A 20211-nucleotide genomic window follows, 5' to 3' on the forward strand; every position below is an offset into this window, starting at 1 on the left:
CGGTGCCATAACCCTGAGCTTTCATGGAATAGTTTCTAAGCCTGTATCTGCGCATTATGAATATATTCTAGAGGGAGAATGAGCATCCTCTCTTCTGGCAGCTCATGCATTGTGTGACTTCCTGCCATTCCCCTCTCCCCCGTCGCTTACAACCCTGGCACTTCTTCCCTTCTGCGTGTAATGTCTCCCTTCAAATCCTCCAGCACTCTGCCATCACCTCAGCCTGCTCCAGCCATTGCCTGGCAAGGCAGCAACAGCCCAGAACCAAACCTCTGTCAAGATGCCCCACTGTTGCACTTTTGCAGGTTTACAGAAAGCTGTGGCACAAATTTGCCATCCTACTCTTCCATCCACACTCTCCTTCCACATTCATTTCAGAGACCTGGAGTAGGATCTTGAAGGCAAACTGAAGATCTGATGTTATGAGGCGATCTGACATCACGTCCTTCATGTAATCACATCTGCTATTTCTGACACGCCTGTTGATCCTACAGTGCTAAAACTGTGCATGTATTTGGATTTTTTCCTTCACCTCTTCACTCCTTTGCCTTACTTTGAAATGGCATCTATTTAAAAATCCAAGGTTTTTCTCTGATGTCTCAGCCAGGGGCATGTCAGGGTTGGTATGTAATAGACAGGGAGGTATGGCTGTCAGGTGGCTGAGGCCACCTCATGCTTAGCACTGTGTGTAGCAGGTAGGTATAGAGAAGACATCCTACACTGCAGGAAGCTCACAGCTCCTGCTACTGACAATTCCTTCTGTCATTTTAGGTGGACAGTAATTCAAATTTTGCTTTTTTTTAATTTTAATTTAACATTTTTTTCTCCATTTCCCAGGCCCACAGGATGGATGGCCAAATAGAGCTGGCCTGTCCCCTGCCTGAGGCTGTGTGTGACCTGGTGCTGACGGCAGACCTTCTGCCTGTCTGCTCCCTTCCCTCCCCATCTGTCTCCTATCCCAGCAGGGAGGCTGTCTCAAAGCCCAGCTGCAGAACACAACATCTCCTGGCAATGTTTTTGCTCCCTAGTGACTCACTGCATTTTGCACATGATGGCATGGGATAATCTGTCACCTCAAATCCTACTAGTTCTGCAAGATGTAATCAGTGGGTACTTTCACCCTCTTCCAAACATGAATATAAGGTCCAGCTTGACTCCCCCATACATTTTGTTTTTAGAGAAAGCAGCTGTGTTGTCCTTCATGAAAACAGCTCGTAATTTAGCATTACTGCATTATATCCCCTTGGCAACGCTTTCTGTCTTCAGGACAAATATATATCACAGACATCACAGTATTTCTATGGTGCTTTAGTTTTCCATCAAGGGAAGCTGAAAAGAGCATAAAGCTTTAATTGACCTTTTCCACAACGTACCTCTGGTACTTCTTGCAATATCTCTTTCTGCTGAAAAGGATTTCTTCCTTCTCTCTTGATCTTGCACAAGTCTGAGCTGATCTCCGCGGTGTGAGTTTGCTTTGCCTTCCAGCTGTACCCATCTTTGTGCTAGGCAGAACAACTTCCTCAGTCAGCAGTTCAGCCCTGGTGAGCTCCAGCAGCTTTCCCAGTGATGGATGGCTTTTCAGTTTGTTCTTTCACTTTTGGTATTACAAGGGAGCCACCAGGAGTAGATAGATGGGCACATAATAAAGTAAGTTTCTGACAAACAGAACATTATAACCCCATTACTTGCTCTAAAACTTTTCTCTTTGTTCCTACTGCAGGCTTCTCTGTCGATGGTGTTCCTGCTGGTGCCCATTCCTGAGAACCCAAGCTTAGTCTTCTGAATCGAAGGTACAGTGTGCTGAAGTACTTGCCAAACCTATTTGATCAGCATGCTCAGCTTGAGAAAAAGCAAGCAAACAAGGAAGAAGCGGGAATGCAAATTTTAGAGAAATCTTTCAAACTCTGCAGTAATTGGCAAGGTAAACGCAAGGCTTTTTCTACTTTTCAAAGCAATGGAAATATCGGTTGATGATAAAAAGCTATTCTGGGTTACACAAGACAGTAAGGTATTTGCCAAAACAACAACAAAAACACACAACGAAAAACCTTTAGTTTCTGTTCTATTTTTTATGATGGACAAGAACCGCCATCCATACTGATTGACTGTTGGCATGCGACTTACCACTGAGCAACTGTATGTTGATGGATAAGCCAGTCTCATCCAAGTGTCAGGAAGATTATCAAAAAAAAGAGCTGTCTGTAGTTGCTCCATCTCTGAGGAGATTGCCAACTCACCCTAACAAAAGAAAACATTAGTGTGCTATTTGTGTCTCACAAAGAGACTGTGATAAGATGACATGATAAATGATAGAGGGCTTTTTTTTCTCCAGTAAAAACACATAAGGTAGCTGAATTGTCAAATGTAAAGTATATCTTGGCTCTTGAAACTGGCGTGAGTCATTTATATTTTAAAAGGGGGAAATGGTCAGAAAAGCAATAGTGTAGGTTCTGGGCTACCTGTATTTCTTAATGCCACTCTAATTGCATTAAGAAATTATATGATATAGTAATTGATATACACATACACAGAAGCACCCACCTACGCACGTGCTCAAGGAGAAAATGATCAAGGGCCAAATTACTAACTTGCTTTCAGATATCCCACAGAAAATCGTGCACGCAATCAAACGACCATTCTGATGGCTTGCCTGCACTAATGGCTGTTTGAGTGCCTGTGTTTTATTACTCTGAATTAAAGATCCAAAGGAAGGTAATTCTAGGTGGCAAAAAAAAAAGGAGGTCCCTCTGAAAAAATAGCCCGATTAAAAAATGTCTGATTTTTCTGTACCTAGTCTGGTGTCATATGTGTTAACCACAGCTGTGTATGCCCATGGTATGTCTGTGCAAATCACTAGGTGACATGTAAGAAGCTGTTTGCCCAATTTCGTGATTGGAATGTATGTTAAATTTTAGTGCAGCAGGTTAGGCAGTTTGAGATTGCTAGATACTCTGGAAATTTGGCCCTGCATGAGTACAAACTCATGCTGAGAGAGCATCCCTGTCTTACCTCCTGCTCTGCACTGAAACACCAAAGCCACATGATGATCGGAGGCCTTGCTCTAGAGAAAGAAAGAGTGGATCTGCTCTGCTCCTGAGCACATTCATAGTAACTTTTTTCATACAAATTAAACCATCTGACACAAAGAGAGAGGTTACGTGTTTGGGGGAGGCAATTGATGGAAGCACCATTCTTAAGTCAATGAAATAAGAAATGCCCTGAGCTGAGTAAAGTAAAACACACACATCTTCAGACACAAATTAAGTTCTTGAAGATTGTGCCTTACTTCATGCCTTATATAAACAGCTCTAGTTTTGTATTCTTGCAAACAAATTAGTTTATTTTGAGGAGCATTCTGCTGCTGCCTGGGTAAAACATCTAATGTTACTTTCTCTGCAATGCTTTTTTTTTTTTTTCATCATATCATTTAGGATATCATTTAGGTCTGCTCTCGCCTTGAGTTTAAACTTTATGCATCTTAACTTCATGCAGTATGAGTAGTTTCTCTGCCTTCATGTCACAGTATGAGGAATGATTTGTTCTGAGAGACGGAAGGGTGGGTGACCTCTGCAGCAGCACTTGATGCTGTTGTAAAGTGAAGCAAATTCTGCATTGTAGTTTGCAAATAGTGGAGTTTTGAAACCTGACAAGGGACACTCGGTGGCTCAGCTCTGTTAATGGATTGGAACATGCCAGCAAGAGCTTTTTTGGGCAGTGTAAAATAATGTGTGTATTTATATCTCATGCATACTAGAGATCGTTTTCCCACATTACAAATTTCAAATTGAATCAGTGTAAAAAAACAGGTATGAAAGTATCTAATTCTGCTGAAATTTGTGGTCACAGATACAAACAAACAAACCCCACATAACCAGAGAGACCGCACCATCTTGTGACAAGCGTGCCGCCTGCTCTGTGTTGTGACTGACCTTGTCTTCCTCAGCTTGGGAGACTCCTTCCCAGTGACCGAGTATCTGAATTGCAGTCTAATAGCATATGGAGCAGGTTGTCTGCAGTTATTACTGCAAAAGCAATCTCCGCGCTGGGGTGTGGGCCGTAACGGACGGGGCTTTGGGGAGGCAGCTTTTCATCCCTGTTCTTACGGCAACCTTCACAATCCAGGTTTGAAAAGGCTGCAAACCCAGAAGCGAGCACTGACTTCCTATCAACCTGTCAGAGAAATAATAAAAACCCTGTCACCACGACACCAGTGGCAGTCCTTGCCAGGCAGAATAGCAACCTCCTTAGGCATAAATCAGACTGTTCCGTTATGGGCTCGTCATTGAGAACGAGACTTTTATATTGCTCTGATATCCACAGAAATTAATCTAATTTGTTCCCCATTTTAATTAACCTCTTTATGTCACACCCAGGTTCCGGTGCTCGCAAGAAAAAGAATTTGCTAATAATCAGATCATTCTTCAGTCAGAAAACAGCCGAGAGTTTTAATTTAAAAATAAAGAGACAGAAATGTTTTAAAAGAAAAATGTTATTTCTTCCAAATTACAAAGTGCTGCTCTCTGGTGTAACATTATTATTCTGTGTAGCAATTTATTAAATGAAGCAATTTATGGTAGCATCTCTGCAAAATGCTGCCCTTTATTGAAATGAAAGCGAGTAATAGCATAAGGACTGTAGAATAAAAAGGCAGAATATCTTCTTTTAGACCATTACAGAAATACTTGTATCGTCTATTTGACGATCAATACGCTACCATAAAATAAAATGGAGCTGTGGTATCATCATCATAATTTCTATTTCAAATGGTTTGCTGAGAGCCAAACTGTGCCTTTTATGGAAAAGAATGACAAATGCTTTAATTCAATATCACACGCACGTGTATGTGCGAGCTGAAATTCTGTTGCAGCTCAGAGCCGTGAGGCAAATATTTTAGGATCATCGCGAGTTTAAAAACAACAGACATGTGGGAGTGCTTCCATTTATTTACACTTGTACTGACTTAAAATTCAAAATGTTATTTGATGCTTTTAAAGCTCTGCTGTGGGATGTTAATTTACTGCTGCATTCGTGCTGTTCTGAGATACCTTTCAACCTGCCAAATGCATGATGACGATGATGATGATAATAATAACAGTGGCAGCGCGGGGATCTTTAAAATGACGAGGGGCTCCTTCCTGTAAGATAAACACAATTTTTGCTAAGCCCCATTTTATGATTCCACATTTCTGATGCAACAAAGTGAAATAATGAAAGTAAAATAACAACAGGTTTGTGTGGGATGGGAAAAGGAAAAGCAGTGTGTGCGTTGTTAGATTTTTTGCAGAAACTGGGGTGGGGGGAAGCTTTCATAAAAGGCACCCCCCCAACTTGGGAAAATTCCTCCTCTTGTTTTTATTATTCACCACATTTCCTTCTTTTATTCCTCTTTCTGATCTCGCTCTTTTGTTCGCTCTCCCTCCTCAGATGCTTCTCCTCTGCACAGCGGGAGCTCAGGCAGCTGGGGATGCAGGACTCGGGGCTGGCGGCAGGTGAGCTGTTCGGGGCACCAGTGGCCGAGGGAAGGTGGGCGGTTACCCACCGGTGCAGCGCAAAGCCTTCCTCCCCACCCGACTCTCCCCTAAGGACAGGGTGGGTACCAAGCACCCACGTGGCGTTATGGCTCTCTGCACCTGCCTCATCAGGGCCGGGGGAGAGAGGGAGGAGGGACAGATGGGAGAGGAGGAAGTGGGATGGCAGATGTGTCCTCTGGTGGGGATGGGGCTGTCAGGAGTCCGTGGGCCGTGCTGCAGGGATGCGGGTGCTGGCTGCTGCTGACCCTGCCTTCTCAGCCCCATCCAGCGTAATTCTGAGTGCAGGCACGTGGCAGTGGTAGACACGAATGGCCCCGCGGGGCTGGGAAGGAGAGGGCTGTTTTGCCTCATTTTCTCTTGTTTTTACCGAAGTAGTTTTATCACCCGTGGGGACTCTGTCAGTGCCACAGCCGTGCTGGCTGCGTCACACAGCGTCTCAGTGCACTGAGGAGTGATCGGAGGTCACCGCTGCAGTGCATTAGGGGCTGATTTATTGAATAGCTACATCCATTTAAAACATAATTCCTTCAAAAGAGCAGTGTACTTGTGGCCACACAAATGAGTTAGAGCGCGTGTTGCTCGATGCCCCTCTGTGTTCTGCAGGCACAGAGCCCGGCTCCAGGTGTGGAATAACCCTACGCGAGAATAACCAGGGATCCCACTGCAGCCAGGCCGGGAGGGGCGAGCAAAAACCCTGCTTGAAAGTTTCCCGGATGCATCCGGCTACCGGCCGATGCCGGCCGGGACGAGTCAAGCCCACGCGGGGCACCCGTGCCTCTCTGCAGAACTCCCCCCCCCCCCCACCCGCAGCGGCCCCGTGGGACGGCCCCGCCGGGCTCGGACCGGCACTATGCCCGGGCCGGGCGGCGCCCGCTTCGGCCCGCGGCACCGGCAGGGGGCGCTCTGGCTCCGGGAACGCGCTGCCGCCGCCGCCGCCGCCGCTCGGGCCGCGTCCCGGGCCCCGGCCCCTCCGCCCCGGGCGTGGGGCGGCCGTGCCCCGCTCCTCCTGCGGGCGGGGGAGGGACGAGACGGGGCGGGAGGTGCGGCTGCAGCCGGCGGTACGGCGGTGCGGAACTGGGTTGAGGGAGCGGCCGGCAGAAGTTGGTGACAAAGATGCCGTGCCCGTGCTCGGGTTTCTTTGTGCGTTTGGCAGCGCGTCCCGAGACCGGCGCGATCGGCGGGCTGCGCTGCCCTGCGTGTGCCGCATGGAGAATTTATTCTAAAGAGGAGGAAAAGAAAAGCCTTTGTAATTTTTGCAAAGGTTTTCCCAACGTGGGGCCGAAATGTCAAACGAGAAACAGTTGCCTTTTTGGCAACTGGTGGGTTTCTTAAAATTGAGGCGGGTGCCTCTGTCAGCACAGACAGATGTTGAAGAGACCTTGTTTCTTTCACCTGTCCTTGTAACCTCACCTGCCGTCGCCGCTTCCCCCCGCCTATGGGTGCGTGTATCTTTAAGGCTCGGGAACAAAAATGATTTTCATTAAAAGCCTTCCAAAACAAAGGTTAAAAAGGACAGAGGAAGAGGTGAGGACCCAGCGGCCAACGCATTCCTCTCTCAGTGTGATGATCCGGACACCTGGGAACAAACCCTCGCGGCGCGGATTGGTGCCGTGACCCCGTGGTTCCCCCCGCAGGGACGCGCTCCCAGGGCACGCTCCGACCGCGTGAGCGTTCAGGGCCACAGCAGCACGGTCTCGCGTTGCAGGAAAGATCCAATTAAAACCAGGCTAACCCGAAATAAAGCCTCATTCTGTACTACAGTAATTATCCGTCATGACTGTAAATTCTTTGTTTCCTGTGCACAAGGACGTGCTTTTAACCAGGAGCTGTATTCGATGCTTTAGTGATTTAGAACTAAAACAACTGTTTTCTTTTCTTTTTTTTAAGCGTAGTTTTTTCACTCTAGGATACACGAACCAATCGTTAGGAAATGGAATGCATTCTGTTTTGTCATCCTGCTGCTGGCTGTTCTGAGTGGCTTTGCGGTGAGAAGTTTTAATAATCACATTTTTGAAGTTTTATTTCTGTGATGTGTTACTTGCCCGGGATAAATGGTCCACTGCAGCACCATGGTCAGGCAGTGGCATCTCTGCTATTTTAGCAGGAGGTCTGCAGAATCCCCTCTGCTGTGAGGTGTTCCTCAGGAGGGGAACAGCTCCCTGCACTCAGACTGATCACACGGTGACTTCCTTCACTGGGCTCCTTCAGTAATTTCTGTAATGTGCCAAACCACTTTGCTGCAAAATAAATATTCAGAGATGGGGAGGGGGGAGGGAGAGAAGGGAGGAAAAAATAGGCTTCCCAGTGAGCTATTGATTTGAAATACGAAACGTTTTATTGATACAAGAAAACTCTGACTTAAGGAAGCGGTTTGATATTGCACAAAATGTGAAAAAAATCGTGTGCATCTGTTTAGCACAATATACTGCATAATGACAGCAATCTTCCCTGTTTGTATCTACTCATCTGATTATACGGCGTAACAATTCTTTTTGTTACACATTTATTTACTGAAGGATTTTTTTAAATGGGTAATAAATTAGTAAATCAAATATCATGTGCTTGGGAAAATACGTTAGCGGACTCCCTGTGCAGAAGATAGCTGCAATTCATATTTTATGTGTGATTCGGTGCTTCTCACATAAACAGCCCTCACTATGAAGTTATGTGCTTCCCTTGTGGAGAAGACAGAAGAAGATTTAAATCACTATTTAGGACTCCTTCATCTAGGCACATATTATTTTGAAAAGCCTGGTTTTTAACACTGCAATGCAGCAGTGGTGTAATGAAGAGCTTTGACTTCTTGAAGTATAACCCAGTGGCCTTCTTTTGATGCTTTTTTCCATTGCTATTTCTGCTGCTGCTTCCTGTCCTTGACCCAGTGATACACTGTGAACTTCTCCTGAGTCAATGGTAAATTCAGACTTATTCCCTAAACAGAACAATATACGGTAATATTTCCAGCCAGATAATGAATTGTTCCAACAGGCGAGTGTTCTACACATGGTGTGTAAATGGTACACATCACATGAGGCACTAAAGTTAAAAAACAAACAAAAAACACCCCTCAAAAATGTGGTTTCATTAAACCATCTGAGCTAGGACATTGACTTGCTTTCTGGCTGGGTATTCTGTATTAGCAAAATGCTGCTGTATCTGAAGAGCAACCTGAAAGTGGAGCAATTGATTCCTGCTAATGGGTCCCTACCTATAGCCTAGATAAACATTTCAGTGCATGCACAAATGGATATGCTGCAAGTGCATGGCTGCTTAATCTGGAAAGAAAACCGGATTAGTGTCTCACTGAGGTAACACTGCAGGCAGGGAGTAAACAAAGTCCTTACTCTGACACATGGAGGTTGTTTGCTACGAAGAGGGGGTAGCAGGTTCTCAGCCTGTCTAGTAGTAGGGTCAAATCTGTTACTCAAGCACACTTATGCACGGTGGATAGCTTGCTCTAGCAAAACGGAGAAGAGCAGACAGCTACATCTTGTTTCAGAAAGCAGGCAGCACTCACCCCGACAGCTGTCTGAGTCAAGCACTGCAACTTTCATCAGATAGTATGTGTTCCAGCTGTAACACCGTCTGTGCATTAACATGTGACAGAGCCCAGCGGTAATGGAAAGGCCTCTCTCATTTCTCTGCTTGTGGTAGTTAGAATAAAGACCAGTAACACTACTAAGTAATTTGGTAGAAATTTCTTTAATGTTTGTGTTTTCTTATGATTGTTAGGAACAGGGTCTGATCTCATGGTTCATAGTTAACATGGGGACCAGATCAGGAGATGCACTGCTGGGGAGCAGCACTACTCTGTCTGTAAGTTTTTGTGGATGCTGCCTCATGCCTCTTCACACAGTATGTTCCAAGATGCGTTTGGACAAAAAAACCCTAAATTAAGAAATACAGTTGACAGAGCCTCAGGGAAAACAGTTAAGGTGTAAGAGCCACCTATGGGGCATAATATTTTATCAAGCCTGACTGACGCTTGGTAGAGCTCCAAGTACAACACACATCAGGGTCACTCGTGCTGGAAAACCTGTCCTTCCAAGGGCTAATGCGAGCTGACAGCCCCAGCCGTGCCAGCCACGTGGGTGTCTCACGTTATTATCAGATTCATAAGATAACTTTTTCCTTATCAATCTTTCAGAAATTTCTCGTTTCAGGACATTGCAACTGCAGCCCTTCTGCTTTTTTTCCAGGAGCCTTCAGTACCTCCGTCTGTCACAACATTCCTTGTTATCTGCAGTTGAAGAATTAGTATGTAGAGCCAGCACATTTGAACACAAGCATATGGATTTTGAAAATTGGTATAAGTAAAGGTCCTGCTTTTTCAGAACAGCGTGTAGGATCTTGTTCATTATAGTCAGGGCTCAGTGACTGAAGGCATGCTGCACGCTAATTTATCTCCACGCAGAGTTAGAAAATCAGTTAACTGATGAAATAGTGGTCAACATCAACTTAGAGAGTTCATTAAGCATTCTTTTTTTTTTTTTTTTTTTCCTCAAAAGGCTTTAGGACAAGATAGCCATGAAATTAATGGAAAAAATTGTCATATTTATCAGTGTTTATTTTTGAAAAAGCTTTGGATTTTTGTTGTAGCCAGTTTCCCTGTTTAATTCACATATGGTCAGTGTGCAAGGACCAATTGAACCTCCACCAACACAGGAAGAAATTCTGAATGTGAGGCTCTTCTGTGTACCTTCACAAAGTAAATGTGGATTTTTGTGTATAAGCCTTTACCATGTCAACAAGGCAAGAAACAGTAAATTGTGTTCAAAAAGGATATTAACACAATATTCCAAGCTTCATTGTACTCAAATTTCTCTGGAAGATGAATTGTTTCTATTAAGAAATTGCCAGGTCAAAGACATGGTGAAAGGCTTAAAATTTTAGAAGACAGTAACAGCTGGATGTAAATTTTCCACTGTTGTAGAAAACAAAAAGGGAGCTCTATACCATTATTTATAGTGTTGTAGAGGGACGTGCTGTTAGTTGGTATTTAATCCAGAAGTGCATTCAGCTATATACTGGTAGCGACCACAAAGTTATAAGCCATCAGAGCAGCAAAAGATAGGAGAGAAACTGCAGTTGCCCCTTTGAAAAAGAACAAGAATGTTGAAGGAAGGAGTTTCCTTGTCTCTGGTGGTTTATTATTCTCTGGGAACAGGTAAACCAACCCTGGTGCATGAAGATACTTTAGAATAGGAAATGTTTTGCCTTTGAAATGTACGAGATTACATGTCATTTCAAATAGTGTTCATGGTGAAGATACCCCTGGGACCACCTTACAAGAGCTTTATTTCTTGCCTGCAAATTAGTCAGTTCAAAACACTTCTCCTCTCATCTCAGCCTTCAGCTCTTAATACCACACACATCATTTGTAAAATGAAGGATAAGAATGAAAAGACCCTGAATACAGAGGTACAATTAAAAAAAAAAAAAAAAGAAAAAGACCTTAGAGGCAAGAACAAATAGCATTTCAGAGGACAAGGAAAAGAGTGAGATTTTTGTTGCATTTTTGGAGGCTTTACAATAAACCCTCCTTCTTCATTTGCAGCAGGGGTTCATTGAAACAGCGATGTTTTCCAGGAGGCAGACAGACAATATAATCTAAATTATTTTTAAGAAAGCACTCGTAGCACTAGAGCACCCACTACTACTAAATCCATCTTAGAGGAGAAGGGTGGAGGAAAAGGAAAGGTCAACAAATGTATCAAGTTCTTTGTGCGATGCCTCGCTGACATTTTCCAACTCCCTTAGCCGGCTTTTATTTTTTTTTTTTTTAGGAATCCTGGTAAAATGCAGCAAAGGATTTAAGGTTATCATCTGTCTCTCCCTAACTTCTGACATCTCTTTATAACAAGAAAGAGCCACAGCCAACTGTAACAGGAGGGCAACACAATGAATCCCAGTAAGACAGGGAAGGGGGAGGTTTAACTTTGCTGCCCCTTTGCCCCTGTTTCTTCCTTGCAGAACAGAAGTGCCATCTGTTCCAAGCCCTAGCATGCATGTATTTTATTCCCATTCAGTAATAACTAACACAGGAAAAAGATTATCATATGATCTAAAGCACCAACTGCGTTAGTGAGTCTTTCCCATCCAGCGTGTTTTGTTTGCACCTCCAAGAACTGCAGCTAAAATGGATACAAGCAAGTGTCTTATTTGCCTGGAATTATTCTGCTCTCTGGTAGAGGAGCATATGGTTAAGGTGTGGAACATGACCAAAGGATATTTAGGTGCTGGGGTCAGAAAGAGAAAATCTAACAACAGAAATGATGTTTAGATACTCCAAACTGAATTCAGTAAACTGATCTCTATTACTTGGTGCTGTAATATATAATCAAAATAATGCAAAAATCAAGTGTGCTATGTAAGGCTAGACAGCCAGGATTATAGTATAACATTTTTTTCAAAATAATCTGTAAAAATGCATCTTACACTTCGTAGTCAAATTTACTGTATTCTCTGAGATCTAAAGAAACAACAGCTTCTTCTCTCCCTTACTCCCTGCAGGTGCCAAAGACACAGTGGATCCCTCAGTTGTGCTCAGTTATGCCTGGTTTATTACCGAGGAAAGTAATGGGGTGGAGTAGCAGACGTCAGTGAAGGAAAAGCGGCTACAATGTGATGTTTGCAAAGCAAGGTAATGATTAACCACTATGTTCAGTGGGATTTTTCTGTCCCAGTTCTTTAGCCATTTCAGTGGTATTTTCTCTTCTTGATTTCTATATTCGGTCATTTTAAGTCTCTCATCTTCTCATCTTTTTCCCCTTTTCTGGTGCTGCCTACCCATCATGTTACTTACAATACTATGGTCACCATGACTTGTCCACGTTGTCAGATCGCAGTTTGTGTCCCAAGGACTGGGGAAGGACCTCAGGCATAGGAGAAATATGAACTGTTACAGTGTAAATAAACTCAGAAAAATGGTTTGAGAGGACAAAGTCAAGAAACTGGCTAGCAGGTAGCTTGTGCTTCAGACTAGATTTTTTTTTTTTTGGTGTGTGCCAGTCATGAATTCCTTAAGCTGTATCTGAAGTCTGAAGCTTATCTGTCTGGCAAACCTACTGATGTCTACATTGTCAAAATACATGAGACAACATTTCATTTCTCCAGATTTCCCTTCATTCCATTGCCTTATTTTCTTTCTTTTCCTCCTACGCTGGAATGACATTTTTGAAGCATACTTTAAAGAACATAATTTGATCAAATGATCCAAGGGAACTCCCCATAGACATCCATGATTTAATGCTAGATCTATTCTAAAGGTTGGCACATCTGACAATGGAAATTGGTTTAACCCCAGTTAATTTCTAGATTAAAAAAAAAACGTAATGTTTTTTTCCCAAGTTGGAACTGTATTTTGTTGGCACAGCTGTCAGTAATACACCATATAAGACCAGGATGCAGTCAGGTGTGGTGGTGAGTATGCTGAGTGTCCCAATCTGAGCAGAAGCAGAAGGGCTCAGTACCTTCCTGGAAGGAGCCCTTCTGCCTGTTCTCCTGTGCATTCTTGTAGATGACTTGCAGGTGACCACAAGAAGACTGGGCAGGCATTTACTGGTCAGCTGATTTATGGCTTGGTACAGCTGATACTTCGTGCTCTGAAAACAAAAAGAGACAGTGGTTGAATTTCAGTGTTTTTCTTCCATTTCTCTTCTCTATTTGAGTTTTTTTCACTTTCTAGCTCACAGCACATTCACTGGAAGCCGAGGCAGCTTTTTTTTCATTAGCTTAATTTTTTTCTTCTTGTCCTGACTCACATCCCTGCAGGCTTTGAGCTCCTCTGCTCTGTGCCCATTTGTCACTCCTTTCAAAAGGAGGATGGAAACTCTGGGTAAGGATGCAAAACTCAGAAGAGGTCTGTGCCAAATAAGAGCAAGAACACAGCTGCACAAGACTCCGCACACTTCTCACAGACAAAATGCAATAAAGGAAAAGATGGCACTTTAAACTAAATCAGAGATCATTATAGAATACTTTTCCCATTCAGCTTGCTCTAGAAGGAATATGTACATGTGGCAGCAGCACTTGGGGTATGCAGAGCTACTTTGAAAGCAGAAGCAGTTCCCGGTGTTTGAGATGTGGATGGCAAGTGAGAAAATCAGCTGTCCCTGCAGAGGTGCCCCCAGCAACAGCAGCTTCTGAGAAATCCTGCTTTTGTGTCCTTAATGAGAACACAGCTTGGAATGACTGAGAGCAAGCTCAGTTTGCAGGAAGCGTTTCAGGCTGACATCCATTGCCTGAGGAGGTTTCCAGGGGCCAAGCAGAGGCAATCAGCAGCGTAAACAATTCAAGGTACAGCAAGGAGCCATAAACACGGCGCCATAAATGGAGCTTGTGCAGATCCGTGCTGTCCTGGGCTGTGAAACCACGCTGTTCTCTTTCAAACAGTGGTGCCCAGGGGTGTTAGACAGTGGTTGGGTCCTTCATCCTCAGCTTCTTACTGTGTTTATTTTGCCTTCCAAGTCCTCCTCTTAACAACTCTGGTCTATTTCAGATATTATACTCAAAGCCTTCCTACTGGCAAAAGGGAACACACTGCACATATGTATCTAATAATTTATTGCTAGTCCAAGGTTTTCAACAGCCTAGTAAGAATTACCAGATTTATACAGGAAGATGTAATTAAAATAGAGTTTAAATTGTTAGACAAAATTTCCCTGTTCTCTAGTGTTGTGCTTACTCCTCCAGAGTGCCTTTAGGTCTTAAGATTGATATTCTGATATTTCTCAATAGGAATGGGGGAGTATTAAGGTGAGTCATCACCAGGAGGAGCGTGATATTCAGGGGTTGGGTGGGGGATGTCTTTCTCCTCCGTCTGGTGTCTGCTTTGATTTTATTTTACATGTTTTCTTAACACTAGGAGCTCATTCTGAATCACTGTGATCTGTGTCCTCTGTGTTTGCATTCTTTTTTCTATGACTTACTGTGGAGACATAGGCAGTTTAATCCACAAGGAAAAGCCACTTGCTTTTACTATAAGCTTTAGTTAAACTGAAACGAATCAAGTTGAGAGTACCTCGTGGCTACATGCAGCCAAAAGAAGTTAAAATCTGTTTAAGCCAAGACAGAACTGTTGAGGCCCTCTACCATCATGTCAATGTAAACCAGGTTGCTTTTTACTTTAAGTGGCAAAAATCACATTTTCTAGGCTAGAAAGTTTGGATAGTCTGTGAATTGCAGCGTTCAGCAACGATTTGCAAACCCTCTTATGACTGCTGAATTACAACTGATAAGCAGGTCTTGGGAGTACTCATAGTTTCCTTTCTGCTCCTGCATCACAGAAATCTGTACAGGACTAACTGACCTGTATTGCCTCGTTGCCATTAGAAGGCCAGCTTACAAAATGTGTTAGATTTTCACTGCCTGTATAATTCGCTCAATCAGCAGAAATACTGCGATTATTAAGATGAGAGCTGTAGGTTATGGAGCTAGGTTAAAAATGCCTTTAGCTGTTGGAGACTGTAATGCTGTCATGTGATGGAAAGTACAGCAATACTAGTGGAGTAGCATAATCCTAAGCTGCATCAAATGAGAATAAGCTCAAATGCTGCAGCCGTAGACACAGAAATGAAGCAAAACTGCTTACTGCTCAGGTAATGCATACACCTGAGCTCCCCTGGGTTGGCTCTGCCCTCCTACCAGCTGCTCAGTCACCGATTCAGGCCGTGATTCAGCATTTCCACTACAGAGACCACAGTGTAATCTGTGAGGGTCTAGGATAATTAAAATCATACACTTCAGTCTAAGATAGAAATGCACACACACACAGAGGAATGTTTGTGAGGAAGTCCACAATTTCTGGGATTGGGTATACAAACCGACACAGCTAGACCCCATGTATATGATTATAGATTGGTGAGAGACAGGAAAAATGCCACGATCATATACAATTAACTTTTGAGCTAAGTAATTGTGTGAAGACTGGAAACTAATATCTTCACATATATACTGCATATTTCAATATTCTTTTCTGGCATTCTTCTGAAAGACTCCCTGGAATATTCAGTTTTCTGTGATAGTCTATATTGACAGATGCACATTTTTATTAACAGAAACACTCATTTTCTATATCTCCAAAATCACGTGATTAGCTTCTTGGTAACAAGAAGAACTTTTTCAGCAACTTGGTACATGATTATGTAGCTTACATATATGTATTGCTTCCACCATGTGCTAAATTCAGGACATTTTAAAAGATCTCCAATACACAAATTCTATAGTACACAAACTCTGGATTTATTTAAGAACTATGATATTCCATTAAAAAAAAAAAAGATGTTTATACCTTGACAAACCATCTTTGCTTTTATGTTCTTTAAAAACCTCTGAGAAAAATCTGGCTTTGACTTCTCTGTAGCTTACCATGAAGTATTTTTAGGCAGCAATAAATCCTTGCCATCCCCTTGGCCTTTTGAGGGCTGAGGAATCACAGCTCCCCCGGCCTCTCCTGGCGCGCTGCCTGCCGCAGCCTCTGCTCCTCTAGCACTGCACGACAGTGTCTGTCTTATAGTGTAGGAGATACCATAATTAAATTCATAATTTTCATTTATAGCTTCTCCTTTCGTTAACATACTTCTTGACAGTGGAATGCTTTTAACTTGTTCTGCAGCTGTACCCTCTTCTCGAGTGTATGCTCTGCCAGTTCAGTTGGATGTGCTCCTGTTTCAGCTTCAAGTTTCCCTTCTCCGAAGTCCAAATTTCTGCTTGCAGTGCCTGTTCTACATTTACCTCTCTTGCTGCTAACCAGCTTCAGTACATTATAGGCTTTCCAAGAGAAGAATTTAGACTTTGTTTTGCTCTAATTTTAGACAAATTTGCTTTGCTTCCTAGATAGTTCTGCAAGAAGCTGGATCCCAAGGGTATGCTCAACACTGGCTTTGGACCAGACAAGTTTAGAAAGGAGAGCATTTCCAAAGAAGATTTGAAGATTAGGAGAGCAGCAGAGCTCGTCTGAGTTTGCACAAATCTGGCAGCACCTTGCTCTGCATTGTGTAGGTATGAAGGGCACTTGAGTTTCCCCTGCAGTTAGTGAGAACGGAGGATAGTTATATTTGGCAGAAAGTATTCTTCTTTTTGCAGGATTGGGCTCTTGAAGAACCCCCTCAGTATTATGAAAACCTCTTCCTCTCGTCTCTCCCTGTTCCAATTCAGGAACTTAAAATAATTGCATTAGCATTAGAAACATTACAAAGAAATCAGTCTAAAAATCATTCTAGCAAAGGTGGTGATAAATTTGCCCATGATAAATAATGCAGCTGCACATAGTGTTCAAGAACATCTGTAGACTCATGACACATGCAGAATCCCCCACACTAAGAACGTGACATTATACTGAAAACAATTCAGTTGTAAAAGCAATATAAATCCATTTTATGTAGTCTTTCTCCACCTTCTCCTCCCCTTCTCTTTTGAATTATGTTAACTGAAGAATTCTGTCACTCCTACATGACATTAGTTAAAATCACAATATAAAAGTGACTAAACATTTCAAAATTGTCCTTTTTTTTTCGTTAGCAGCTAGAATGCAGGTATGTCTTTCCTGGAGGAAAAGAAAGTTTAAGAGAGAAAAACCAGCAGAAATGCATTAGACACCAGATCCTACTCCAAGTGGATCTTGACAAGGTTATGCAGCTGCAATTTAACTCTTCAGAAATCAAGGAGTGATTTCCTGTGTCTCTTGTGCAGTTGAGTTGTTCAGTTCAAAGTGTACAGTGGGATTGCTACCAGCCTTTACTTCGCTGATATAAATGCTTGCACAAAATGCAGTGATAGGGAACAATATGTCTAAAATGTGTAGGTTTCTAAGATAAGGGGAAATTCCCTGCCTGTTTTTGTTGTTGTTGTTGTTGTTTTTTGGTTTTTTGTTTTTTTTTTTAGTTTCCATGGCTTCTCATTCAAATAATGCAGCTATTGTGGAACTCTACTGACGTTCCTCTAAGCTCCACATTGCCCTAATGAATCGTAGAATGGCTTAGGTTGGAAAAGACCTTAAGGATCATCTAGTTCCAACCCGCTCCCTCTCAGATACTTTCTTTGCAGTCTTTAGACATACTAAAGTAAAAAAATCTTAAAATGGCAACACAAACACTGATTTTTGTTGTAAGTCTGAGGTTGTCTAAAGACTTTGTGATGGTAACATCATGGGAAGGCAGACCTGTGCATGCTGTCAGTATCTGGATCATCATTAACTTATTTCTTTGTCAACTTCTCACTTCCAGTCAGGACAGTTCATAATAACTACCTGAACCTAAAGGAACATTTCCCCATTCTTTACATAGGCTGCAGAATTAGCCTGAAGCCAGACGATTATGCAGCTGGGTTGTAATTTTCATCTCTCTGCCCATTAAATTCCTGCAACCTAACTGCAAAACCACAATCCTTGAGAAAGAGATATAATGACATTATTGATAGAATACATTTTGAGCATTTTGAACTGACTGTCCATATTCTTTGGTCAAGTCCTTGAAACTCAGTTTCCTTTCCTAGACGAAGTAAACCTTGTTTTTCTATTTCAGAGAGCTATATTGAGCACATATGAGAATTCTTTTAAAGCACTCTGAAGATGAAAAATGTATGCAAGTACAACTGATGTCACCTGACAACATTTGTTTACTATTAATGGTATATTTATCTTTTAATTAAATTAGATTTTTCTTATTCAATAATGCAATGATTCTTAACATTTGCTTCCTGGTTTGCATGTTCAGTTACTGTTTATACAAGATACATGACGATGTACATCACCACAGCAGGAAGGAACATCACACATCCTGCAAAACAGTTACAGAGTTGGGAAAATGCACCTTCTTTTTAACCTGTTTTGTGTCCCCACCTTTCATACAGATAAGTCCACGTTCAATGGCAAGTTGTGACTGCAGTCAGTTGTGGCCACTCCGTGCTGGCAGTGACTGCCTGTTGTCCACACTGTGCCTGAATGTCACTGCTGTAATCCTTCTTTTGTCACTGCCTCTGCATTAATTGGTCTCTGAGGTACATGACACAGCAGTTGCAAACAGCTCAATGTAGTAATGGGCTCTGATTAATAATAAAGTAGTGATAAAGTTTTTAAAAAATTAGCACTCTAAGGAGCTGTGGGAAAATGTAACAAAGCTATTCTTACATGGTGTGCAAAGCAGAGCACTTCAATTCCCCTTTTGTAGCTTTTACTTTAAATCAATTGAAGAGTATTATGATGATTTAAAAAGCCTCATTTTCTTTTTCCCAAGGTGAAACAACTGTGACTCTTAGTGAGCAGACACACAGACAGTTTTCCTATAAACAAGCTATTAGAAAAATACAGGTTATAAAATAAACACTGGTCTAGAAAATCAATGTATTTATTTTAGACCAGAAGGAGACAAATTCAGCATTAAGATTATTATTGTAGTTGATTTAATTCTTATTTGTCTATCTTCATTTCTGTCTCTGCTGCTGTGGGCCTTGTTGTTTATTAGCTTCTGAGCCTGAAGACAATCCCGAAGGAAATTACTGTCAGCAGCGAGAAAGAGTATCAGCAATTCATCCTCAAGCACTGTCAACTTAATTCTAAAGTAATTTTGCTGCTTTGTAAGTTCATGCTGAAGTAGTGAGATAACAAACTGATGAATCAAACCACATTAATGAAGAAAAAATATACCTCTTTTTCAAATATTCTGCTTTCCTAAAACTTTGTTGTAAGCATAGATTTTAGTAATCACATGTTAAATTACTAGGAAAAAAAAGAAGTCAAATCGCAAAGTGTATTCTATACATCATAGGAAGGTTTAAAACAGAAAAGCTATCTAACTACTGCCTGTTCAGCTCCAGTAAATGCACATAGAATATCCAGAATGGTAGCATGGTATGGTACCTTTAAGTGGTAAAAAAAATGGCCTTTACTGGGCCATTTGGTTTATTTATCAGCTTCCACCTGCAGCTGAAGGCAATGTCTTGCAGCAGCAAACCCTGAGTCATTGTGTCCTTCTGCCTGACATTACCACCATGTGATGGAGAAGGCCTTGGACCAGGAGGAGGAATATGTTTGCGCTGCTTCACGTACCATGGGCTATGATGATTTCTTGCATGGGATTATGCTGGAGTTGGTTGTAATTATAGAAGTCATCTGTGAATTCAAAAACTGAATGTCAGCTGATTTTGAGGTGAAGTCTGCTCAAGCATTGGATACCTGTCGTGGGCATGCTAACATCCAGTGATCAGCTGTGGGTATCCACTGCTTACAGCCAGGTTCAGCAGATTCAGAAGGCTTGCTCACTGGCCTTATTGTGCAGGCTGACAAATGGCTTCTGGGAACACTGAGGCACTTGCATTCTAGGTGTGCTGTGAGACCAGAGCACCAGGGTGGTGGGGAAGTTTCCCTGGGTTGATAATGGCAGGAATGAGGTGGGGCTGTGTGTCCCTCTGAGCAGTCTGCTGCGTGCCGGGCACACTGTGAGGCCAGGCCTCCTCACCAGCCTCTATCAGGCACCCCTCTAGCATCCTTCAGCTGGTCTTTCCAAATGTTTCCAAATTGACCTGGCATATCCTAAGAACCAGTGAAGTTGATTCAGGTTCTTTAGGTCTAAAAGAAGACCCAGTTAGAGAAAAAGTTGGAAGCTTTCTGTGGGCAATCAGCCAAAGGTCTAGCAGTGCACAGTGCACAACAATCCATGTGGGCACATCCTCTGCCAAAAACACA

At 42.6% G+C, this 20211-nt stretch overlaps 1 long non-coding RNA gene across 2 annotated transcripts in view; it reads left to right on the forward strand.

Moving 5' to 3' along the window:
* The first annotated feature begins 7461 nt into the window (after positions 1-7461).
* The window catches only part of LOC136057980 (uncharacterized), an 18819-nt gene continuing 6069 nt past the window's right edge, over positions 7462-20211 (forward strand). Inside the window, exons 1-2 of one of the 2 annotated variants that reach the window (XR_010623099.1) lie at positions 7462-7516; positions 12045-12174. This is a non-coding gene — a long non-coding RNA (uncharacterized LOC136057980). Of the gene's footprint in view, positions 7517-11345; positions 11443-12044; positions 12175-20211 lie in introns of those variants that run through there. The other variant, XR_010623100.1, reaches the window with a different exon arrangement.

This window comes from Cyrtonyx montezumae, unplaced genomic scaffold (genome assembly GCF_038088225.1).
Source record: "Cyrtonyx montezumae isolate F1298 unplaced genomic scaffold, pur_monq_1.0 scaffold_7, whole genome shotgun sequence".
NCBI classification, from domain to species: domain Eukaryota; kingdom Metazoa; phylum Chordata; class Aves; order Galliformes; family Odontophoridae; genus Cyrtonyx; species Cyrtonyx montezumae.